At 55.2% G+C, this 17,339-nt stretch overlaps 1 long non-coding RNA gene across 2 annotated transcripts; it reads right to left on the bottom strand.

Annotated features, from left to right (window-relative positions):
- Window positions 1-709: 709 nt before the first annotated feature.
- LOC117007505 lies at window positions 710-2,481 on the bottom strand. 2 transcript variants are annotated; one of them, XR_004420142.1, is made up of 5 exons: window positions 2,400-2,481; window positions 2,072-2,124; window positions 1,751-1,810; window positions 1,393-1,470; window positions 710-945 (listed from the first exon to the last, which is right to left on the bottom strand). It is a non-coding gene; the product is annotated as an uncharacterized LOC117007505 (long non-coding RNA). The 2 variants fall into 2 exon arrangements; XR_004420143.1 differs by lacking the exon at window positions 2,400-2,481 and adding an exon at window positions 2,370-2,394.
- Between the last annotated feature and the right edge of the window lie 14,858 nt (window positions 2,482-17,339).

The following is a 17,339-nucleotide window of genomic DNA, read 5'->3' as shown; positions in this document are numbered from 1 at the left end:
AGCCTACGAGGGCAGAAGAGCCAAAAGACAGTCTGGAGCAAGGGCAAAAAGAACAAAAAGCAGGCTAGGGCCAGGGCAATGAAGCACAGAAGCCTGGCAGGCTGGAGTCGAAGCTGAACAGCAAGAATCACAGGCCTCCAGACTCAAAAAATCCCCGGAGTCAACAAGGCCCAAAAACAAAAGCACAAAGAATTCTCCTAGTCAAAGAGCCCCAAAGTCAAAAGCCCCCAGAGCTTGTTGTGCAAGCCATGCACTCCTCAGGATGCTCTGCCAGCACCCCAGGAGCTCCCCAGGGATCCGGCCATGAGGATCCCACACACGGCTCCCAGGACCCAGGACAGGCCCCAGCCCAGCAGGAGCAGTGGGGCACAGCGTGTGTGGCAGGACCAGCTCCCCTGTCCCAGCCCAAATCAAAGTGAGTGGGTGTCCTGAGCCCGAGGCTGCAGAGCTGCACCCACTGAACCCCTCGGGCTCTGCCGGCCCTGCAGTGCAGGGCGATGCTGCCCTGAGGATTTGCTGGAGCAGTGCTGGGCTCCCAGGGACTGCCAGCACTGTCAGGGTTCAGTGGAGCCAGCCCCTCGCTGTGCAGGGGGACAGAGGGCAAGGCTGGAAACACTGCCTGCTGCAATCCCTTCCTGCAAATCCCCAGGTGCAGGGCAGGTACCTGAGCCATGACACACACCAAGGAACACCACACACACACACCAGCCATGCCCATTTATTAAACCTTGCAAAGCATTTATTGCTCAAGGTAATCCAAATCTGTTAAAAGGGAAGTTGCGAGTCAGTGGCAGATTTCTAGCAATTGCTGTGGGAAGACATGAATACGGCAGCTTGTAAGGAAGGAGGGAAATGTGCTTTTGTTCATGTGCAGTGGTCATCTGTTCCTCCTCTGGACAGCATTCCTTGGGCAGATGCTTGGAGAGAGGGCCTGTTCATTTCCCCCTATAAAGACAGGAGAGTCATGTCCCAGAAGCATCAAGGCTGCCTGCTGATGGACATGCATAAGGCAGGGACAGACAGAAATGTCTCTCCACCAAGGGTGTCCTCAATGTGTAACAGACACTTGGTCTGCAGCAAGTGCTGCTCCCCGAGCACATCCAAGCCCTTTCTGCTTCCCCTTTCTGTCTCTCACCAGTGCTGCCAGTGGACACAGGAGTTCTTGCCACAGGTCAGACACCTGCCTGCACAGCCCCTGATACCCTCAGCATTGACTCCTACCCCAGAAGGTCCTGGTTCTTCCCAGCACATTGGGATTGATCCCTTTCCCAAAGTACAGGTACATTCAGACCAGGGAGGAGTTAATGGGCTGCTTTGGCTTCAGAGAAACCTCAGGGTACAGCCCTGTGCTCCCACCCCGCACATCTCAGCTCCCCTGCCCTCCCCACTCACCAGCTTCAAAAGCGAAGTCAAAAGATCCCGCGCGGTTCCTCCTTGCAGCCATTCTCATCCTTGAACCATTTGCCGCAGCTACAGGGCGGACAGTACAGTGTTAGGGTGCTCTCTGTGACCCACATCCCCCCCTGCCACCAGCACCAGAACCGGCCTCCCCAAAAGCACCCAGGGACCAGAGCAGGGAGCGAGGGCTGGGGGTGCAGGTGTGGGGACACCCCATGGGCAGCAGGAGAGGAGCAGTGTGCAGGGCTGCAGCAGCAGGGGCAGGCAGAATTCCATGGCCAGTGCTGCCCTTCCGTCTCAGCAGCACCCCCATGTGCACCGCAGCACAGCTCATCCCATGCCAGAGGCTCACCTACAAGTCCAATACCTACGACGAGTCCCACAAACAAGACAATGGCAGCTGGGAGAAAGGCTAAGAAGGAAAAGAACAGAAGAGCAGGAGTGTGGGCACTAGAGCTCCTCCCGGCTGCAGCCCAGTGCCATGTGCCAGGCAGGGCAGGGGCCCGGGGGCAGCAGCAGCTCTCCCAGCCCCACCCTCCTTCAGCCCTGCAGACACCCAGCAGGAGAGGGGAGAAGGGGAACCCCAGGGTTTCTGTGTCTCCCCCCCACCTCAATCTCTCCCACTGCAGGTTCTGTACCCCTGGACCCCATCCCCCCAAGCCACCCAACTTACACATGGTGGGCTGGGCAGCGAGAGCTGTGATGAGTCTGCTCTAGGCCTGGTCCCTTGGGAAGCAAGAACAAGGCAGGCAGGTGGGCTCAGTGGCGCTTTGCTGCCCTGCATGATCGCCCCAGCCATCCCTCTCCCATCCAGCAGACCCCGATCCCCTCCCCTCACAAGAAATATCCCTCAGTCCACCCAGGCTCCTGCCTGGCCCAGGACTCAGTGGCTGCTCCACCAGAGCAGTGAGGTGAGCAGCTCGCCGTTATTGTCCCCCCTCATAGAAAGGTTGCTGTCCCCAAACACCCACCAAGGGACCGCAGCACCCCAGGGCACCAACCTGTCCTGCGTGTGCTGTTCTCTGTGTGGCCAAGGGGCAGCTGTAAAGATTGAGGCCTAGGTTCCGTCATGTCAGGTGATTTTCAAGAAGTTCAGGAACTGCTCCCTGAGTTTCACTTTCGCATTAACTCTTGATGTTCTGTCTCTGCCACAGCAGGGCAGGGACTCCCCCACCCTCGGGGTCAGACCCTGGCAGTGTCCCCCAGGGAGCCCTTTCACCCCGACCGCCTCACACGGGAGGTGCAGGAGCTGAGGGGGAAGGACGAGCCGGGCTGGGGGCTCCTCAGGCTGTGCCAGGGCTCCTGTGGCTTCATGGGGCATCTCCCGAGCATGTTTGGGACCTCTGAAACTCCTCAGCTCTAACTCACACCCACAGCAGTCTGGAGGGCCGAGCTGCAGCCACTCTGCCTGCCTCAAAACCCAGCCAAAGCCCAGCTCTGCACCCCCATTTCTCCCCCTGCCTGCACCCATTCCTCAGCCCGAGCCCGCAGCACGGCGGCAGCAGCGAGGGGCAGCGGGTGCTGTAGTGCTGTAGCTCATGCGCCGCTGCAGCTGGTTGAAGGGGACCAAATCCAGTTGCAAATTGATCTGGTTCCTTTTTACCAGCCCCAGGGACGCATCGTCTCTCTGGAGGAGCCTTCTGGACGCTGCTGGTCATGGGGGACTCCGGCGTGGGGGTCCCAGCCCAAAAATACATACTTCTTAACATTCCATAACACCAGCCGGCTCCATATGGGCATATGAAGAAGTATGTAGGGTTGGGAGGGAGAGAGGGCGCTGCGGGGCTGGGGGCACAGGGCACGGGGCTGTTCCTCTCCTGGTTGTGTCCTCCAGCTCCAGTGAGACCCTGGAAGGAGCCAGAGGCCATGGTGAAACACGAGACTGGCCAGGGGCTGCGGGGAGCAGCTCCTGCTCACTCCCAGTCCCATCCTCAGTCTCTGCCCAGTGCAGCCCAGGCAGAGACACTGCCCACATGGGCCCTGTGTCCACATCCATCCAAGAGCTCCTTGTGCCTGGAGCCGTGGCAAATCCATGTGTGCCTCAAATCCAGAGTTTCTCGGTGGCTGGAGGGTGCTCAGACTGGTGTTTTGGGGGGTTGTTTCCTCTTTGTCGATGATGGGATGCTCCAGGATGCAGCCGAGGCTGAGCAGTTTGGGTGTGGGGGCACCTGGGGAGCTGCAGCTGTGAGGAGATGGGGGCACAGCCAAGGGCTGCATCCCGTGAGCCCACACAGACCAGCACGGATGGATGGCACAGGTGAGTGCCTGTGCTTGGAGCCACTTCCACAGGGGAAATTCCCTTGGGCCTGCCTCTTGGCTTGGCAGGGATCCCCCCTTCTGCTGCTGCTGCACTGGGTCAGGATGAACCAGCTGATTCCCCTGCCACCGTGCAAGCTCCAGGGTCCCCACACTCCAAATGTCCCTGTGTATTTGTTAGAGCAGTTGAAGGTTGCTGCAGCTGGAACAACATAGGAAGGTACCCACCAACCACACACCCATGCCCCTGCCCAGCTCGTTTGCAGTGACTCAGCACCAGCAGCTGCATCCACATGCCCTGAGCCCCCTGCAAAGAACCCCCCGGGTGCCAAGTACAGCCTCACATTACTGGCCCAGCACCCACAGGCAGCAGAGTCGCTGCTCAGTGCCCCCTGAGACACCAACCATTGCCATGAGCCACCACTGTGGCTGCCACCACAGCCCTGCTAGCCCAGGATGCTCTGCCAGCACCCCAGCAGCTCCCCAGGGATCCGGCCATGAGGATCCCACACACGGCTCCCAGGAGCCAGGACAAGGCCCCAGCCCAGCAGGAGCAGTGGGGCACAGCGTGTCTGGCAGGAGCAGCTCCCCTGTCCCAGCCCAAATCAAAGTGAGTGGGTGTCCTGAGCCCGAGGCTGCAGAGCTGCACCCACTGAACCCCTCGGGCTCTGCCGGCCCTGCAGTGCAGGGCGATGCTGCCCTGAGGATTTGCTGGAGCAGTGCTGGGCTCCCAGGGACTGCCAGCACTGTCAGGGTTCAGTGGAGCCAGCCCCTCGCTGTGCAGGGGGACAGGGGGCAAGGCTGGAAACACTGCCTGCTGCAATCCCTTCCTGCAAATCCCCAGGTGCAGGGCAGGGACCTGAGCCATGACACACACCAAGGAACACCACATACACACATCAGCAATGCAATTTTATTAAAGCTTTCAAAGCATTCATTCCTAAAGGCAATCCAAATCTTATAAAGGTGCAGCTGGGGGTCAGCAGGGGATTTCTAGATTATGTTCTGGGAAGACACGAATTATGCTGCTTGGAAGGAAGGAAATGTGCTTCTCTTCACTGGCTGTGGTCCCCAGGAGCTCTTCGAAAGCACAGCATGGTGCCTGCTGCTGCTTCCAGGACAGAATCAGGCCTTTTCTTGATCCCAGCCCTTGTTTAGGTTGATATTTTCAAACTAAGGAAGAAATCACTCATATAATCTGAACACTGGCACCAAAGTCTCCCAGCAGCAGAGTTATAAGAACTTGCATTTTTATCTTCAGTTTCCCCACCACAATCCCAAGGAGCATTCCAGAAGTGTTCTGTTGTGTTGTGCTTTCAGAGGGAGCAGTTTTGGACATGCCAGGAAGAGCAAGTGGCAGAAGAGCTGTTACAAGGTGCTGGGAAGGTGCTTTGGGAAGGCAGGTAATTGATGGTACATGACAAAACACTAATATAAATATGAAGTCCCTCAGATTCATGGTTTTATATTCAAAACATCTCACTGAGGAGGTCTGTGATGCTCAGGCACTGGCACCAGTGCTGGCTCTGCTCCAGGGAGTGTGGCACAGATGCAGAATGGTTTTTTGAAGTGATGAAAGGCTCAGAGGAACTTGGGAGCTTGGATTCCTCTAACCACAGAACTGAAATGTCCATTGGACATCACATTCCCTAAGCTGATGGATTTTCAGCAGACATTCAGCTTTTATTAAAGAAACAAGACCTGGGATACCTGACTTTCACCTGCCAGGTGGGAGAAGGGAATTTATGACAATGAAGCAGTGAAGTTAGACAGAGCTTTACACCCCACATCTCAAAATGAACCCCAAGAAAATGGTTTTAATCTTGGAATATTCAAGTGGATGTGGGCAGCAAAAGCCACACACCACAGCTTGGTTGTCTTGATTCTTAGTGAGCCTTTGGATACGCCAACAGAGGAGCTTGGGCCTGTGAGTCCTGGGCTTTTTACCCTCTCTTCTGCAAATTTATAGCACAAACAGCTGGAGCAATTTGCAGAGGTCTTTTTGTTCTGCTGGGAGCCAGGCTGCAGCTTTGGAGAGAAGGGTGAGGGTGATGTTAACTGAACTTTCTCCCCAGCCAAGGCACCAGATCATCCCCCAGCCCACAATTCCTGTCACTGCTGAGGACTGATGACACCTCATGTCTTGTCCCTTCCAGTCTGTACCTCGGTTGTACCCTCTGTAAATTGGCCAGACTTTCCTCCCTCGTTTGGGCATTATGAGGCAGAATTGTACAGGATGCTTTGCAGGCCTTTGATGAAAGGTGCTATAAAACTGCAAAGTGTTACTTCAAAAGATGCAACTAGGCCACCAGTGCATCATAACCTGTATTACACAGACATTTTCTTACACAAGAATTTCTATAGTTCAGTGTATGGTAATAAGTGAATTATTGACAGCCTCAAAATAGTTTTTGTTTCAGTCATATCTGTATTCTGGAATAGTGATTAAAAACCTTTAACCTTATTAAAGAGTGCATCCATCCTCCTTTCCTGTATGATGCTGGAATCTAAAAGCAGTATGTAAACCCAATACACAGTTTAAAAGCAGAATCTCACAGATTTCATGTGGGGATGGTGCTCTTGGTGCTCTCTCACCCTCTAATGCCACCATACCCAAGAGCTGCAGTGACACACAAACACCATCTCTGCTGCAGCAAAAGTGCCTTTATTGAGCACTTGTTGCTCAAGAGAATCCAAAGCTTTTGAAAGGGGAGGCAAAACCCTGAGGGGTCTGTGGGGCTTTGCCAGCACCTGCCATTGTTCATTGCAAAGCCTTGGGGTCAGGCACCTGCTTGGCTTCTCCTGGGTTCCTCGTCTGGAGTCGTCTCCTCCTCATGTTCATCACCCAAGTTCCTTTTTCTTGAGTTTGTCATATGGATTTTTGTCCTTTATTTTAGCTTTGATTCTCTTGGACATCCGAAAACCACTTGCTACACCAACTTTGCTCAGTGCAGATGTCAGCTGAGTTTTGTTATCACGAGACATACGTGCAGCTCCTGCAAAGACAGATCGAGGTGTGAAGTCCCAGGAGCATGGAGGCTGCCTGTGCAGTGACCGAACACTGGACACAGTCAGCGAAGAACCCAGAGAGTTCAGAGCAGTGAGGGGTTCAAGGGCTGGTTTGGCTCGAGAGCAAGTCCAGGATACAACCCTGTGTTCCCTGCCATGGAGATGAAGCCCAGCTGCCCTGCCCTCCCCACTCACCGACCGACTGTGGCACGGCCTTTCCTCCACCATCAGCGATGGCAGGTGCTGTAATCCCCTTGTCAGCGATGGAGCCAGCGGCGATGCCGGCTCCTGTGAGCCCCAGGGTGTCTCTGCATGCTGGGATGCCAACCAGTGCCACTCCTGCAGGGAGGACAGAGCAGTGTTAGAGTGTTTTTTGTGACCCAAATCTCCCCCTGCCACCAGCACCCAAACCTCCCAAAGCCCTTGCTTTCAGGGCCCCTATCACTCCAGCACATCCCCAGTTCTTCAGAGGGTGGCCAAGCTGCTGGGGCTTCCCAGTGCCTACCAGGCTGCCTGGCAGAGATCTTGGGATCAGGCATCTGCTTGGCTTCTCGTGGGAAGTCACAAAGAATGACAGAATGAATTAGGTTGGAAAAGATCTTTGAGATCCAACCTATGACCTAACACCTCCTCATCAACTAGAGTGCCATGTCCAGTCCTTTTATAAACATATCCAGGGACGGTGACTCCATCCCTTCCCTGGGTAGATGATTCCAGTGCCCAATCAGTCTTTCAATCAAGAGTTTTTCCCGATGTCTAACATGGACACTTTCCCCTGCACTTTACCTGGACTAGCCTCATCATTGAGCTCAGCACCAAGATTTGCCTCATCTCCGGATTCCTCAACTGCAACTGTCTCCTTGTGCTCATCATCAGGAATTGTCTCCTCCCCAGACTCCTCATCTGAAATTATCTCCTTCTTGGGCTCATCATCAGGATTTGTCTCATCCCTGCATTCCTCATTTGCAATTGTCTCCTTCTTGGGCTCATCCACAGGATTTGTCTCATCCCTGCATTCCTCATCTGAAGTTATCTCCTTCTTGGGCTCATCAACTGGATTTGTCTCATCCCTGGATTTCTCATCTGAAATTGTCTCCTTCTTGGGCTCATAAGTAGGAGTTGTCTTCTTCCCAGCTTCCCCATTTGAAATTCTCTCCTTGGGTTCCTCATCCCGAGGTGGCTTCCTCTTGAATATCTTGGCAGATAATCCTGCATCAAATGACAGCAGGATATATATCAGCCCAATTTTGGCACCAAGAGAGAAACCTACAGCTGCAGACCAGTGCTGTCCCTCCCTCACAGCAGCATCCTGAGTCTCTCCAGCCCCAGCACTCGCTGCCCCCACCCTGGCAGTGAACCCAAGTGCCAGTCCTTTACCTGCCAGTTTATCACAAAGCCATGCAATGCCTGGATGGGAGCCAGTGGCCATGGTGAAGCAGAGGTGGTGCAGGGGCTGTGGGGAGCACCTCCTGCCCAGCCCCATTCCCATGCTTGGCCTCTGCCCAGTGCAGCCCAGGTGCAGGCACTGCTCATACGGCTTCTGTGCCCACAGCCATCCCAGAGCTGAGATCCTTGTGTTTGGAGCCATGGCCAATGTGTGCCTTGGACCCAGAGCCCCTCAGCGGCAGGAGGGTGCTCAGGCTGGTGTTTTAGGGGATGACTGCCTCTTGTGGGTGATGGGATGCTCCAGGATGCAGCCAAGGCTCAGGGGTTTAGGCTGTGGGGGCACCTGAAAAGCTTCAGTCCAGTAAGAGTCTCCCCAGACTGTGCCAGGGTCTGTACCTGCAGTGACATGTGCTCCCTAGGCACATCTAACCCCTTTCTGCTCTCCCTTTCTGCCTCTGGCCACTGCTGCCAGTGGACACAGGAGTTCTTGCCACAGGTCAGACACCTGCCTGCACAGCCCCTGATACCCTCCGCACTGACCCCCAGCCCAGCAGGTCCTGGCTCTTCCTGGCACATTGAGAATTTATCCCTTCACCAGATTTAGGTTGGATTCAGACCAGTGAGGGGTTCAAAGGCTGATTTAGCTCCACAGGAAGCCCAGGATACAGCCCCATGTTCCCTCCCAGCACAACCCAGATCCCTGTCCTCTGCAATCACCAATTCTGAAACAGAAGGCAAAATACTTGGAATTCATAGAGAAGTCCATGGTCTCACCATTTACCAGTGCTGCAGGGAGGACAGTACACTGTTAGGGTGCTCTCTGTGACCCACATCCCCCCCTGCCACCAGCACCAGAACCAGCCTCCCCAAAAGCACCCAGGGACCAGAGCAGGGAGCGAGGGCTGGGGGTGCAGGTGTGGGACACCCCATGGGCAGCAGGAGAGGAGCAGTGTGCAGGGCTGCAGCAGCAGGGGCAGACAGAATTCCAGGCAGTGACCAGTGCTGCCCCTTCCGTCTCAGCAGCACCACCAGTGAAGCCCAGCACAGCTCATCCCATGCCAGAGGCTCACCTGTGACTACAGCTCCTATGACAATTCCAACGGCGAGTGCAATGGCGATGTCTTTGCGATCTTGGAAGCAAACTGAGAGAAGAGTAGGAGTGTGGGCACTAAAGCTCCTCCTGGCAGGAGCCCAGTGCCCTGTGCCAGGCAGGGCAGGGGCCCGGGGGCAGCAGCAGCTCTCCCAGCCCCACCCTCCTTCAGCCCTGCAGACACCCAGCAGGAGAGGGGAGAAGGGGAACCCCAGGGTCCCCGTGCCCACCTGATCATTCCCACTGCAGGTTCTGTGCCCCCAACCCCATGAGTCACCCAACTTACACATGGTGGGCTGGGTGAGAGCGGGAGCTGCCATGAGTCTGCTCTAGGCCTGGTCCTTTGGGAAGCAAGAACAAGGCAGGCAGGTGGGGTCAGTGGGGCTTTGCTGCCCTGCATGATCATCCCCTGCCACCCCTGCCCCACCCAGCTGACCCCAGTCCCCTCCCCTCACAAGAAATATCCCTCAGTCCCTGCCCAGGCTCCTGCCTGGCCCAGGACTCAGTGGCTGCTCCACCAGTGCAGTGAGGTGAGCAGGTCCCCGTTATTGTCTCCCCTCACAGGAAGGCTGCTGTCCCCAAATCCCCACATAGGGATCTCAGCACCCTACACCACCAACCTGTCCAACGTGTGCTGTTCTCTGTGTGGCCAAGGGTCGGCCGGAAAGACTGAGGCCTAGGTTGCCTCGGGTCAGGTCAATTGATTTTCGAAAAGTTCTGGAACTGCTCCCTGAGTTTCACTTACTCATTAACTCTTGATGTTCTGTCTCTGCTAGAGCAGGACTGGGGCTCTCCTGTCCTCAGGGTCAGACCTTGGCAGTGTCCCCCAGGGAGCCCTTTCACCCCGACCGCCTCACACGGGAGGTGCAGGAGCTGAGGGGGAAGGACGAGCCAGGCTGGGGGCTCCTCAGGCTGTGCCAGGGCTCCTGTGGCTTCACGGGGCCTTTCCCCACTGGTGAAACTCCTCCAGGGCCCCGGGCAGTCTGGATATCAGAGCTGCAGCCACTCTGCCTGCCTCAAATCCCAGCCAAAGCCCAGCTCTGCACCCCCATTTCTCCCCCTGCCTGCACCCATTCCTCAGCCCGAGCCCGCTCAGGGCAGCACGGCGGCAGCAGCGAGGGGCAGCGGGTGCTGTAGCTCATGCACCGCTGCAGCTGGTTGAAGGGGACCAAATCCAGTTGCAAATTGATCTGGTTCATTTTACCAGCCCCAGGGACGCATCGTCTCTCTGGAGGAGCCTCCTGGACGCTGCTGGTCATGGGGGCCTCTGGCGTGGGGGTCCCAGCCCAAAAATACATACTTCTTAACATTCCATAACGCTGGCCGGCTCCATATGGGCATATGAAGAAGTATGTAGGGTTGGGAGGGAGAGGCGGGCACCACGGGGCTGGGGGCACAGGGCACGGGGCTGTTCCTCTCCTGGCTGTGTCCTCCAGCTCCAGAGAGACCCTGGAAGGAGCCAGAGGCCATGGTGAAACACGAGACTGGCCAGGGGCAGCTCCTGCTCACTCCCAGTCCCATCCTCAGCCTCTGCCCACTGCAGCCCAGGCAGAGACACTGCCCACATGGGCCCTGTGTCCACATCCATCCTAGAGCTCCTTGTGCCTGGAGCCATGGCCAACCCATGTGTGCCTTGAACCCAGAGCTTCTCGGTGGCTGGAGGGTGCTCAGACTGGTGTTTCGTGTGGTTGTTTCCTCTTTGTGGCTGATAGGATGCTCCAGGATGCAGCCGAGGCTGAGCAGTTTGGCTGTGGGGGCACCTGGGGAGCTGCAGCTGTGAGGAGATGGGGGCACAGCCAAGGGCTGCATCCCGTGAGCCCACACAGACCAGCACGGATGGGTGGCACAGGTGGGTGCCTGTGCTTGGAGCCACTTCCATAGGGGAAATCCCTGTGGCCCTGCCTCTTGGCTTGGCAGGGATCCCCCCTTCAGATGCTGCTGCTGCTGCACAGTGTCAGATGCAACAACTCCTTCCCCTGCCACCCTGCATGCTCCAGGGACTGCACACTCCACCCTGTGCATTTGCCACAGCAGTGGTCGAAGATTGAAGCAGCAGGGCCAGCACTGGGAGCACCCACCGCCCACTGCTCCATGCCCCTGCCCAGCTCTTTTACGGTGACTCAGCACCAGGAGCTGTGGCCACACGCACCAATAGCTCCCTGCAAAGAGTGCCCAGGTGCCAAATACAGCCTCACATTACTGGCCCAGTACCCACAGGCAGCAGAGTCGCTGCTCAGTGCCCCCTGACACACCAACCATTGCCATGAGCCACCACTGTGGCTGCCACCACAGCCCTGCTAGCCCAGGATGCTCTGCCAGCACCCCAGGAGCTCCCCAGGGATCCGGCCATGAGGATCCCAGACACGGCTCCCAGGAGCCAGGACAAGGCCCCAGCCCAGCAGGAGCAGTGGGGCACAGCGTGTCTGGCAGGACCAGCTCCCCTGTCCCAGCCCAAATCAAAGTGAGTGGGTGTCCTGAGCCCGAGGCTGCAGAGCTGCACCCACTGAACCCCTCGGGCTCTGCCGGCCCTGCAGTGCAGGGCGATGCTGCCCTGAGGATTTGCTGGAGCAGTGCTGGGCTCCCAGGGACTGCCAGCACTGTCAGGGTTCAGTGGAGCCAGCCCCTCGCTGTGCAGGGGGACAGGGGGCAAGGCTGGAAACACTGCCTGCTGCAATCCCTTCCTGCAAATCCCGAAGTGTGGTGGATGTATCTGAGCCACAAAGCACACCAAGTCCCATCACACAGACGTGCCAGCACTGTTCATTTATTGTTTAAATTATTTTATGGCTAAAATTTTTCCAAACCATTCAAAGCTGAGCAAGGGGATTTCCAGCTCCTGCTGTTTGAAGAATCAGAGTCCTTGGAAAGAAGGAATCTTGCATTTGTTCCATTGCATTGATGATAGGGATTTGTTGCGCAATCAGCTGCTGCTCAAATGGCAGATCAGGCTAAACTTTTTGCCCTTGCAAAGACAGAACCATGATGTTCCAGGAGCATTGAGGCTGCCTGCTGAGGTACAGGTATGAGGCACAGGCAACCAGTGACTTCTCCAAGGCAGAGAGAGTCAAGGGTCTCCATGGACTGTGCTAGAGACTTGGTCAGCAGCAAGCTCTGCCCCCTGAGCACATCCAAACCCTTTCTGCTCTCCCTTTTTGCCTCTGGCCAGCGCTGCCAGTGGACACAGAAGTTCTTTCCACAGAGCAGACACCTGCCTGCACAGCCCCTGACTTCCTCAGCCTTGATCCCTACCCCAGCACGTTCTGGTTCTTCCCACCACGTAGGGGATTTCTCTTATACCAGAGTTTGGGGAGACTTGAAACAGTGAGGAGATTAAGAACATGTTGGGCTTTAGAGAAAACCATGGGGAACCCTGTGTTTGGAGGAACCCTGTGTTCCCATCCAGCACAGCCCAGCCGCCTGTCCTCCCCACTCATCAACGGAGAGAGCAAGAGCAACAGCCTTGGACTTGCTAACCCCAACTGCAGAGAGGGCCACAGGCATACCACCTGCTGCTGCTGCAGGGAGGACAGCACAGCATTTATGGTGCTCTCTGTGACCCAAATCTCCCCCTGCCACCAGCACCAGAACCAGCCTCCCCAAAAGCACCCAGGGACCAGAGCAGGGAGCGAGGGCTGGGGGTGCAGTGTGGGGACACCCCATGGGCAGCAGGAGAGGAGCAGTGTGCAGGGCTGCAGCAGCAGGGGCAGGCAGAATTCCAGGCAGTGACCAGTGTTGCCCCTTCCCTCTCAGCAAGACCACCAGTGAAACTCAGCACAGCCCATCCTGTGTCAGATGCTCACCTATGACTACAGCTCCTATGACAATTCCAATGGCAAATGCAATGCCGATGTCTTTGCAATCTGGGAAGGAAAATGGCATAAGAACAGGAGTGTGGGCACTAGAGCTCCTCCTGGCAGGAGTCCAGTGCCCTGTGCCAGGCAGGGCAGGGGCCCGGGGGCAGCAGCAGCTCTCCCAGCCTCACCCTCCTTCAGCCCTGCAGACACCCAGCAGGAGAGAGAAGAAGGGGTGAACCCCAGGGTCCCCGTGCCCCCCTGATCTGTCCCACTGCAGCTTTTGTGCCCCCAACCCCCTGAACCACCCAACTTACACGTGGTGGGTTGGGTGAGAGCAAGAGCTGAGATGAGTCTGCTCTAGGCCTGGTCCCTTGGGAAGCAAGAACAAGGCAGGCAGGTTTGGTCAGTGGGGCTTTGCTGCCCTGCATAATTGCTCCAGCCACCCCTGTCCATCCCAGGAGACCCCATAATGCAGAGACCCCTCAGACCCCACCCAGGCTCCTGCCTGGCCCTGGGCTACCTGGCTGCTCCTCTGGGGACAGAGGCAGGGTCTCAGTCTCACAGAGATTCTGAAAAATTGAGAGAAAGGAGCTGGTTTTATACGCTTGGTCAAGACCCAGTATTTCCTTATATGTTTTTTTTCACTAAGTGTCCTATCAGACATTATCACGTTCAGCAGCACTTTCTTGATGTCCTTCTTTAGGATGATCACATGCTATGCAGAGGTCTGGCATATTCCTGCAGGCTCCTCTCTCTAGGACATCTGCCCAAGGTCAGGGCAGATAAGCTTCACTGTGCTGTCATGGCATTCTACAGGTGCATCCCACACCCTGTAACTCAATTCTATCTTATCTTGCTCTCTACACCACTGCAGCAGGGTGAGCAGCACTCCGTTATTATCCCACCCTCAGGGAAAGGGTGCTGTCCCCAAACACCCACCCTGGGACCAGAGCACCCCCCACCATGAACCTGTCCTGTGAGTACTGTGCTCTGAGGGTCAAAGTGCTGCAGGAAAGATCCCAATAGGCAATGTCAGGACAAATAATTTACTAGAAATGGCTCAATCACTGAGTTTCACTTTCATTCTCATTAACTCTTGATGCTGCTGTCTGTGCAGGAGCAGGGCTGGGGTTCCCCTATGTCGAGGACATTGGACTCTGGGGTTGTCCCTGTAGGAAGCTTGTTGCTCTTACACTGTGGGGAACAGAGAGGAATTCTTTTTAAAATAGATGGTCTAGAAGGAAATCAAGTTAACTGAAATAACAGTGTATGTGAAAAGCAGTTATTGATAAAGGAAAAACAAGAATAAAAAAGAAGTTACCCTACAAAAAACGAAAGGCAGAGAAGGAGAAAGGAAAATGGAAAATGAGTGTGAGGAGAGAGAGAGGAAGAGACAAAAAGCAGGAGCTGCCAGCAGCAGATGGGGCAGTGCTGTCGATGTGCACAGAGCACGGGATGTGCTCGCTGCCACCTGGGGACGGACACGCGGTGGGTGAGCGGGGCTGGGGCCGGAGGGGAGGGAGCCTGGAACGGGGCACGACGGGGATCGGGCGGCAGGGTGGGCTGGATCGGGGTGGGCAGAGGGACTGGATCGGGGTGGGCAGAGGGACTGGATCGGGGTGAGCAGGGTGGGCTGGATCGGGGACGGGTGTAGTTGGAGACAGGTGGCTCAGGCAGGAACACAGGAATGATGCACTGGTCTGGCAGGCAGGGACACAGCAAAGTGGGACAGATGTGATGGTGAGTATGAGCCTCCGAGCACAGAGGAGCCGAAAGGCAGAATGGAGCCAGGCCAGAAAGTAAAAAAAGCAGGTTTGGGCTAGAGCAAAGAAGAGCAAAAGCCTTGCAGGCTGAGGCCAAAGCAAAGCCTCAAGATTTACAGGCCTCCAGACTCAAAAACCTCCAGAGTCACCAAGCCCCAAAAGTAAAGCACAAAAAAGCCCCCCAGCCAAAGAGCCCCAAGCTCAAAAGTCCCCAGAGCTTGTGGAGCAAGCATTGCTAGCCCAGGATGCTCTGCCAGCACTCCAGGAGCTCCCCAGGGATCCGGCCATGAGGATCCCACACACGGCTCCCAGGACCCAGGACAAGGCCCCAGCCCAGCAGGAGCAGTGGGGCACAGCGTGTCTGGCAGGACCAGCTCCCCTGTCCCAGCCCAAATCAAAGTGAGTGGGTGTCCTGAGCCCGAGGCTGCAGAGCTGCACCCACTGAACCCCTCGGGCTCTGCCGGCCCTGCAGTGCAGGGCGATGCTGCCCTGAGGATTTGCTGGAGCAGTGCTGGGCTCCCAGGGACTGCCAGCACTGTCAGGGTTCAGTGGAGCCAGCCCCTCGCTGTGCAGGGGGACAGGGGGCAAGGCTGGAAACACTGCCTGCTGCAATCCCTTCCTGCAAATCCCCAGGTGCAGGGCAGGGACCTGAGCCACGACACACACCAAGGAACACCACATACACACACCAGCCATGCACATTTATTAAAGATTTCAAAGCATTTATTCCTAAATGAAATCCAAATCTTTTATAGGTGCAGTTGGGGGTCAGCAGGGGATTTCTAGCTTATGCTCTGGGAAGACACGAATTAGGCTGCTTGGAAGGAAGGAAATGTGCTTCTGTTCACTGGCTGTGATCCCCAGGAGCCCTTCGAAAGCACAGCATGGTGCCTGCTGGTGCTTGCAGGACAGAGTCAGGTCTTTTGTTGATCCCAGCCCTTGTTTAAGTTGATATTTTCAAACTAAGGAAGAAATCACTCATATAATCTGAACACTGGCACCAAAGTCTCCCAGCAGCAGAGTTATAAGAACTTGCCTTTTTATCTTCAGTTTCCCCACCACAGTCCCAAGGAGCATTCCAGAAGTGTTCTGTTGTGTTGTGCTTTCAGAGGGAGCAGTTTTGGACATGCCAGGAAGAGCAAGTGGCAGAAGAGCTGTTACAAGGTGCTGGGAAGGTGCTTTGGGGAGGCAGGTAATTGATGGTACATGACAAAACACTAATATAAATATTAAATCCCTCAGATTCATGGTTTTATATTCAAAACATCTCACTGAGGAGGTCCTGATGCTCAGGCACTGGCACCAGTGCTGCCTCTGCACCAGGGAGTGTGGCACAGATGCAGAATGGTTTTTAAAGTGATGAAAGGTTCAGAGGAACTTGGGCAGCTTGGATTCCTCTAACCACAGAACTGAAATGTCCATTGGACATCACATTCCCTAAGCTGATGGATTTTCAGCAGACATTCAGCTTTTATTAAAGAAACAAGACCTGGGATACCTGACTTTCACCTGCCAGGTGGGAGAAGGGAATTTATGACAATGAAGCAGTGAAGATAGACAGAGCTTTACACCCCACATCTCAAAATGAACCCCAAGAACATGGTTTTAATCTTGGAAGATCCAAGTGGATGTGGGCAGCACAAGTCACACACCCCAGCTTGGTTGTCTTGATTCTTAGTGAGCCTTTGGATACGCCAACAGAGGAGCTTGGGCCTGTGAGTCCTGGGCTTTTTACCCTCTCTGCTGCAAATTTATAGCACAAGCAGCTGGAGCAATTTGCAGAGGTCTTTTTGTTCTGCTGGGAGCCAGGCTGCAGCTTTGGAGAGAAGGGTGAGGGTGATGTTACCTGAACTTTCTCCCCAGCTAAGGCCCCAAATCATCCGCCAGCCCACAATTCCTGTCACTGCTGAGGATTGATGACACCTCATGTCTTGTCCCTTCCAATCTGTACCTCGGTTGTACTCTCTGTAAATTGGCCAGACTTTCGTACCTCGTTTGGGCATTATGGGGCAGAATTGTACAGGATGCTTTGCAGCCCTGTGAGGAAAGGTGCTGTAAAACTGCAAAGTGTTACTTCAGAAGATGTAACTAGGCCACCCATGCATCATAACCTGTATTAAACAGACATTTTCTTACACAAGAATTTCTAGAGTTCAATGTATGGTATTAAGAAGTGAATTATTGAGAGCCTCAAAATAGTTTTTGTTTCAGTCATATCTGTATTCTGGAATAGTGATTAAAAACCTTTAACCTTAATTAAAGTGTGCATCCATCCTCCTTTCCTGGATGATGCTGGAATCTAAAAGCAGTATGTAAACCCAATACACAGTTTAAAAGCAGAATCTCACAGATTTCATGTGGGGATGGTGCTCTTGGTGCTCTCTCACCCTCTAATGCCACCATCACCCAAGAGCTGCAGTGACACACAAACACCATCTCTGCTGCAGGAAAAGTGCCTTTATTGAGCACTTGTTGCTCAAGAGAATCCAAAGCTTTTGAAAGGGGAGGCAAAACCCTGAGGGGTCTGTGGGGCTTTGCCAGCACCTGCCATTGTGCATTGCAAAGCCTTGGGGTCAGGCACCTGCTTGGCTTCTCCTGGGTTCCTCGTCTGGAGTCGTCTCCTCCTCATGTTCATCACCTGAT

The sequence above is a fragment of the Catharus ustulatus genome, chromosome 26 (genome assembly GCF_009819885.2).
Source record: "Catharus ustulatus isolate bCatUst1 chromosome 26, bCatUst1.pri.v2, whole genome shotgun sequence".
Taxonomy (NCBI): domain Eukaryota; kingdom Metazoa; phylum Chordata; class Aves; order Passeriformes; family Turdidae; genus Catharus; species Catharus ustulatus.
This window is presented reverse-complemented; position numbering and strand designations above follow the sequence as displayed.